Source organism: Mandrillus leucophaeus, unplaced genomic scaffold, assembly GCF_000951045.1.
Source record: "Mandrillus leucophaeus isolate KB7577 unplaced genomic scaffold, Mleu.le_1.0 Scaffold38, whole genome shotgun sequence".
Lineage (NCBI taxonomy): Eukaryota > Metazoa > Chordata > Mammalia > Primates > Cercopithecidae > Mandrillus > Mandrillus leucophaeus.
The window spans coordinates 2,332,301-2,340,028 of NW_012104031.1; the positions used below are offsets into that span (position 1 = coordinate 2,332,301).

General features: G+C 42.4%; 1 pseudogene; it reads right to left on the bottom strand.

The window, feature by feature from the left end:
* Positions 1-256: 256 nt before the first annotated feature.
* Positions 257-1,389, bottom strand: LOC105547142 (annotated as a pseudogene).
* Between the last annotated feature and the right edge of the window lie 6,339 nt (positions 1,390-7,728).

Below are 7,728 nucleotides of genomic sequence, written 5' to 3' on the forward strand. Positions count from 1 at the left end.
TTGCTTTTCTCAGCAAAATGAAGAATAGACTGCCTTGAAACACTTATCACCCTTCCCCTCCACTGGGATGGGCCTGCAAACTCTACAGCTTGGAATGGCTGTAAAGCACTTGGGCTGCTGTAGGGCACAGAAACTATACTGGCTCTTCAAAGGACATTTTCTCAAGCCACCTCTATGCTGTCAAGACAAGTAGAACTCCTTCCCTTCCCACTGGAAACCCACATTCAGATGTGACAGGGGCTGGTACTCAGGAGAGTCAATTATTGTCATCTTTTTTGTCATCCTCCTTCTTGGGGTAGGAATGCCTTTCCTCATAGAAAGATATGACAACCTGTGGGCTCTTGACATTGGCTTCCTTGCCAGGAAACAGGTCAGCCTCATCAGAGTTTCTTCATTCCACTGGGAACATGAGCTCTCCACTGAAGTCTGTAGCTCCAATAATCTGCTCTGGCATCAAACTTCCAGCAAAGTCTCATGGCTTTTCTGACCCTTCTTTCTTCTTCTTCGGTTTGGGCAACAGAGCAAGACACCCAGTAGATGCAAAAAAAAAAAAAAAAAAAAAAAAAACAGGTTTTCTGTATGGGCTGACTCACTCCAAGGCCCAGTAATAAGCAAGGCTCTGTCAGGGCTCTCATAGTGCTATCAACAGAGCCAGAGCCCAGAAGGAATGGGCTCCAGGAGCAGGGATGAGAAAAACAAGTTCTTCTTATCAGTTTCCCCTTTTTAAAATTCTCTCCCCATACCATTATTCTTTGTTCTGCTCTCCTAACTATTTTTGTAACTATCTCTGCAAGTTGGTAAGGATTTTGTAAGTACCTGTTTTCCCATCTGTGCAGTATGGCAAAGGTCACAAGACATGCCTGAGTTTCAACATCTGTCACCGTTTGATAAACTGCCTTTGTTCTGCTTCTGTAAGCTTGCTTGCCTGCCCTGCAGGTTTCACACCACTAGCTGACCAACCCCCTTTGGATGGTCAGGGCTTGGATAAAAGTCAAGCCCTGTCTTTGTTTGGGGTTCACTCTTTGGATGTTAATCCGCTGGGCTGGTGCACCTAAATAAATCCTCCTGAGTCACCCATTGGTCGCTCCTGTCCCTTTAATTCTCACAACACCTTATCTTCAAAATCATCAGCTTTGGGCTTGCCTCCCTCTGATTTATCTGTCTCATGTGTTATTTTCTGTGACTGCAGAAACTCAGCAATGAGGTCAGGGCAATCCAAGTTCTCTTCTGGTTCCCATGTGTGGTCCTCATTGAGAGCCCCTTCCACTTTAGGAGCTACTCTACTTTTCCCTTTATCACTCCACAGTTGAGAACTTTTTCCACCACAAATTCCTCTTCCTCCACTTCTAGAACCTCCTCCACTTTCCTCTTGTTTTGTTTTTTCCTCATAGTGCCCGCTAGCTTTCTGGTGTAAAGGGTGACACTACTCAGAGCAGTGCCCAAGAGTCCAAGAGGAATTGATGCCACACTACTGGCACATCGTGGTGTGTCGGCAGAGGGAGTGGCGCCCAGGAAAGCAGCAAGCCAGGTGGCCACAGTGGAGCCCCTCCCTGAAGTGGCCTACTGCAGGTCCTGGCCAAGGGCCCTTCCCTTAGCCAAACAAAAGAACCTCACACTCTGTGCTGCCCAACTCCCACCCTATTTCAACATTCTTTTTGTTCAAGTGTGTTGGTTAATTCTTCCAGGTTTTGTATGCTGAAAAACTTGTGTCCTATGTTTTTGAAAATTTTTCTCCGGAAATATAATTCTAGGTTGACAATTGTCTTCTAGTACTTTAACTATATTGCTTCACTCTCTTCTAGGCTTGCATTACTTGCAGCAAAAATCTTTTGCTATTTTTTATATTCTGTACGTAAGTTCTCTTTTTTCCTTTGGCTGATTTTAAAATTTAAATTTTTCTTCTCATAAGTAGTTCTAAGCAATTTGAATATGGCATACTGGCATACTGGCATACTACTTTTGTTGCTATTACTTGGGCTGGGGGTTCATTGACCTTCTTAGATCCAGGGATTTATACTTTTCATCAATTTAGAATTTTTCTCTTTTTTTGAGACAGAGTCTCATTCTGTCACCCAGGCTGGAGTACAGTGGTGTGATCACAGCTTACTGCAGCCTCCACCTCCCAGGTTCAAGCAATTCCCCTGTCTCAGCCTCCCAAGTAGCTGGGACTACAGGTGCATGCCACCATGCCTGGCTAATTTTTTGTATTTTTCGTAGAGACAGGGTTTTGCCATGTTGGCCAGGCTAGTCTTGAACTCCTGGCCTCAAGTGATCTGCCTGCCTCAGACTTCCAAAGTGTTGGGATTACAGGCATGAGCCACCATTCTGGGCCTATTTAGAAAATTTTTATCTATTAGTCTTTCAAATATTTTTTCTGCCTACCCCTCACTTTTTCTGGGACTGCAATTACGTGCATATTAGGTCACTTGAAGTTTTCACACATCTCACCAATGTTTTGTATACCTTTTTCCGTGATCTATTTCCTTCTGCATGTTTATTTGTATAGTTCCCATGCCTTCAAATTCTGTAATCATTTTTTTCTGTAGCGTCTAATCAGCTATTAATCCTGTTACAGGCTGAACTGTGGCTCCAAAAGTCCATATGCTGAAGCTCTAACTCCCCATGTGACTGTATTTGGAGAAAGGATCTTTATAGAGGCTACAAAGGTTGCAAGAAGTCAGAAGGGCACATCCTAATCAAATAGGACTGGTGTCCTTATGAGAAGAGAAGGAGACACTTCTGTGTGTGTGCACCCAGATAAACAAACATGTGAGGACACAGCAAGAAGCTGGCTGTCTACAAGCCCAGGATAGAAGCCTCACGATAAACCAACCCTGGCACCTTGATCTTGAACTTCCAACATCCAAAACTAAACTTCTGGCCAGGTGCAGTGGCTCATGCCTGTAATCCCAGCACTTTGGGAGGCCGAGGTGGGTGGATCGCTTGAGCTCAAGAGTTCAAGACCAGCTTGGGCAACATGCCAAACCCCATCTCTACCAAAAATATAAAAATTAGCCAGGCATGATGGCACATGCTTGTGGTCCCAGCTACTCAGGAGACTGAGATGCTAGGATCGCTGGAGCCCAGGAAGTCAAGGTTGCCATGAGCCATGATTGTACTACTGCACTCCAGCCTGGATGACAGAGTGAGATCCTGTCTCAAGAAAAAAATAGATAAATAAATATAAACTTCTTTTGTTTAGGCCACCCAGTCCATTGTAGTATGTTATGCCACCCCTAGTAGACTAATAATACAAATTCCATCCAGCATATTGCTATAAGTTCTATATGGATATTTAAAAAAAAGAAAAAAAGAAAAAAAAATCTTCCATGTGTTTCAGCATGCTCTTAATTCCTACTTGAAAACATGTCCTTTCTTTTTTTTTTTAGACGGAGTCTTGCTCTGTCGCCCAGGCTGGAGTGCAGTGGCATGATCTTGGCTCACTGCAAGCTCTGCCTCTTGGGTTCATGCCATTCTCCTGCCTCAGCCTCCCGAGTAGCTGGGACTACAGGTGCCCGCCACCACACCCGGCCAATTTTTTGTATTTTTAGTAGAGACTGGGTTTCACCATGTTAGCCAGGATGGTCTCGATCTCCTGACCTCGTGATCTCTGCCTTGGCCTCCCAAAGTGCTGGGATTACAGGCGTGAGCCACCACGCCTGGCCGAAAACATGTCCTTTCTTCTTGAAAACATGGAATATATTTATGATAGTTATTTTATTTTTTTAGAGACAGAGTCTCACTCTGTTGTATAGACTTGAATGCAGTGATGTAATCATAGCTCACTGCAGCCTCAAACTCCTGGGCTCACATGATCCTCCTGCTTAGCTAAGCAACTAAGATTACAGGTGCATGCCATCATGCCTAGCCAATTAAAAATTTTCTTTTTGTAGAGATGCAGTCTTGCTATGTTGCCCAGGCTGGTCTTGAACCCCTGACCTTAAACAATTCTTCATCCTCAGCCTCCCCAAGCATTGGGATTGCAGATGTGAGCCACCACACCTGGCCAATGATAGCTATTTTAATGCCAATCATTTGTATCATTTCTGGGTCTATTTCTGCTGACTTATTTTTCTCCTCATTATGGGCTGTTTTTGCATGCTTGGTAATTTTTTATTGGATGACAAACTGAATTTTATATTCATGGGTGCTGAATTTTTTTGTAGTTTTAAAATGTTATTGTATTCATTTTGGGATGCTATTATTTGTAAACATATTGGTCATTTCAATGATCACTTTTCAGGTTTTTTTGTTTGTTTGTTTTTTGTTTTGTTTTTATGAAACGGGGTCTCACTATATTGCCAAGACTGGTCTTGAACTCCTAAGCTCAAGTGACCCTCCAACCTTGGCTTCCCAAACTGCTGGGATTACAGGCATGAGCCATCATGCCTGGCCAGTTTTTAGCTATTTAAGTGAAATTAGAGCAGCCTTTATTCTGCAGTGAAATTGCCTTCACTACTGAGACGGTCCTTCTTAGTACTCTACCCCAGCTCTGTGTATTGTAAAGTTGCTCCACTTTGATGATGGGGAATATGGACTATTCTCAACCTAGTGTAATTTCTGATAATCGTTTTGCCCAATTCTATCCAGTGGTTCTTTCTTTGGTCCCTGTCAGTTTTTTCACACCCACATGCTAATCAGTACTCAACTGAAGACTAAAAGGAAACCCTTTGTAGGTCTCTGCAGCTCTCTCCAATAGTTTGCCTTGCAAGTTCTAGATGCCTTCACCTCTTCAAATTCTCAGCTGTAGCTTCTCAACTTAAGGACACTCTGAGCTCCGTGTGGGCTCCTCCTCATTGTGCGGAGGTCTAGAAAACACCTCCAGCTATGAGGCTGAGTGAGCCATTTTTCACATTTTTTCACTCAAAGGACCAACATTTTTCTGCATGGCCAGTTTTAGAAAAACTATTGTTTCTTGTCTTTTGTCTGTGTTTTTAGTTGTTGAAGGTGGGAGGGTAAATGTGGTCTTTGTTATACTTCCATGTTCAGAAGTGAAAGCCTCTCTAAAAGCATTTAAGTACTTGGTACTTCCAGCTGAATAGGTGCGAACAGCACACTATATCTATTTATTTATTTTGTTTATTTATTTTTTAGAGACAAGGTATCATTCTGTCACCTGGGTTGGAGTGCAGTGGTGCCATCATGGCTTACTGCAGCCTGGACCTACTAGGCTCAGGTGATCCTCTCACCTCAGCTGCCCAAGTAGCTGGGACCACAGGCACAGGGCACTGTGCCTGGCTAATTTTTTAATTCTTTTTTTTTTGTAGAGATAGGGTCTCCCTGTGTTGCCTAGTCTGGTCTCAAACTCCTGTGCTCAAGTTGGTCTTGAACTCCTGCTCAAGTGATCCTCCCACCTCGGCCTCCCAAAGTGCTGGGATTACAGCCACGAGCTACCACTCCCAGCCTATATTTAGACTACTATGATGATCACAAGATGTCAGGACCATCAAAATTTCTTTGGATGGTATTATGTAATGTTAGAGAGAAAGAAATACTACATCTGGAAGAATAACTTTAATAATAGGAGTGCTTACCTGATAAATTTTATAACCTACCATCATTCTCCAAAATCCACAAATTAAACAAGTGAGTTCAATGGGGACACTTTAACAGTAATCATCCCTGCACACACCAAGCTAGGAAGCAAGAAGAAACAAATACCAAAAACTTACTGTAGTGCAGACCACATTTCCTGATCCTAATGAGATAAAAGGAGAAATCAATAACAAAAAGATAATTGTCAAATGCAGATATTTGGAAAACATAAATACAAGTCTCTCTATGAACTCATGGAAAGAGTTTCAAGACATACAGTTGAAGTAAATAATTCAAAGTATTGAATATTGTTTAACATATGGCACCATTTCTGTAAAGGGGGGAAGTATATATTTATATTTCCATATATATATAAGTAATCTGGAAATATACACAAAAAATTTAACAATGGGCACTTTATTGGGGAAAGTATATGAAACCATGTGGATGGGATCAGTAATAGTAATGAAACTTTTCACTGAATACCATCTTACATTTTTCGTTTTTCAATACTATGAATATATCAACTAACCAAAAATTAAGTGTTCAAAACTATTTATAAAATATATATACACATACATTGTTTGAGATGGAGTCTTGCTCTGTCACCCAGGTTGGAGTGCAGTGGCTCCATCTCAGCTCACTGCAACCTCTGCTGCCCCAGTTCAAGAGATTCTCCTGCCTCAGCCTTCCAAGTAGCTGGGATTACAGGGGTGTGCCACCATGCCCGGCTAATTTTTTGTATTTTTAGTAGAGATGGGGTTTCAGCATCTTGGCCAGGCTGGTCTTGAACTCCTGACCTCATGATCCACCCATCTCGGCTTCCCAAAGTGCTGGAATTACAGCTGTGAGCCACCATGCCTAGCCTATAAAACGTATTTTTTAACAATTTATAAACCAAAGAAGGAAACATAATGGGGAATTATAGTTAGAACTGAATGTAACAATAAAATACTTACATTCCAAAATTTGTAAGAAGTCGCTGAAACAGTACCAAAAGGAACATTAATAGTCTTAAATGTTTACAGTACAGCAGAGGCTAGATTGGAGTTAAAGTGGTAAGAATTCCCTTCTAAAAGTTAGAAATACTGTCATAATAGTGCAGACCCTATAATAATAGTGCAAATCATGCAAATTCAAGGAAAACATTTTAATTGAATTCTCTTTCTGTCATATGATGGATAATTTATTTCAGCAAATCTGATTAAAACAATTAAAATTCTGGCCGGGTATGGTGGCTCATGCCTGTAGTCCCAGCCCTTTGGGAGGGTGAGGCCAGAGGAGCACTTGAGCCTAGGAGTTCAAGACTAGCCTGGGTAACATGGTGAAACTCTGTCTCTACAAAAAATACAAAAATTGACCAGGCATGGTGGTGGTGCACCTACAGGTGCTACTAGTCCCAGCTACTCAGGAGGCTGAGGTGGGAGAATTGCTTGAGCCTGGGAGGAAGAAGTTGCAGTGAGCCAAGATGGTGACATTGCACTCCAGCCTGGGTGACAGAGTGAGTCCCTGTCTCAAAAAATAAAATAATAAAACAATTAAAATTCTCAGTAAACACTTTTTTTCAACAAAAATAACATTTTAAAATGTACTGATGGGCTGGCATCAATCTCCAAATTCCCACCATGAGTTGCAAGCAGCGGTTCTGGAAGCTAAAGGCTCTTATATCGCTCTGAGGTTGTCTAAACAACTCTGAGGTCTTGATTTCCATGGATTACAGGGTTTCAGGAAATAGGCCTAGGGACCTTCCCCAGTGGAGAATCTGTTTTTTGTTGTTGTTGTTTGTTTGTTTTCGAGACTGAGTTTCGCTCTTGTTGCCCATGCTGAAGTGCAATGGCTTGATCTCGGCTCACTGCAGCCTCCGCCTTCCAGGTTCAAGTGATTCCCACCTCAGCCTCATGAGTAGCTGGGATTACAGGTGCCTGCCACCACGCCCATCTACTTTTTTGTATTTTTAGTAGAGACGGGGTTTCACCATGTTGGTCAGGCTGGTCTCGAACTCCTGAGCTCAGGTGATCCACCCACCTCGGCCTCCCAAAGTGCTGGGATTACAGGCGTGAGCCACCGCCCCCACCCCCAGTGGAGAATTTAATGGGAGATAGCCACTTACAGTCAGGATCCAAATGAATATACCCCAGTATAAAAGTAAACAAAAATAAAATCCTATTGTAAAAAAGTCGGGTGACAACTGAT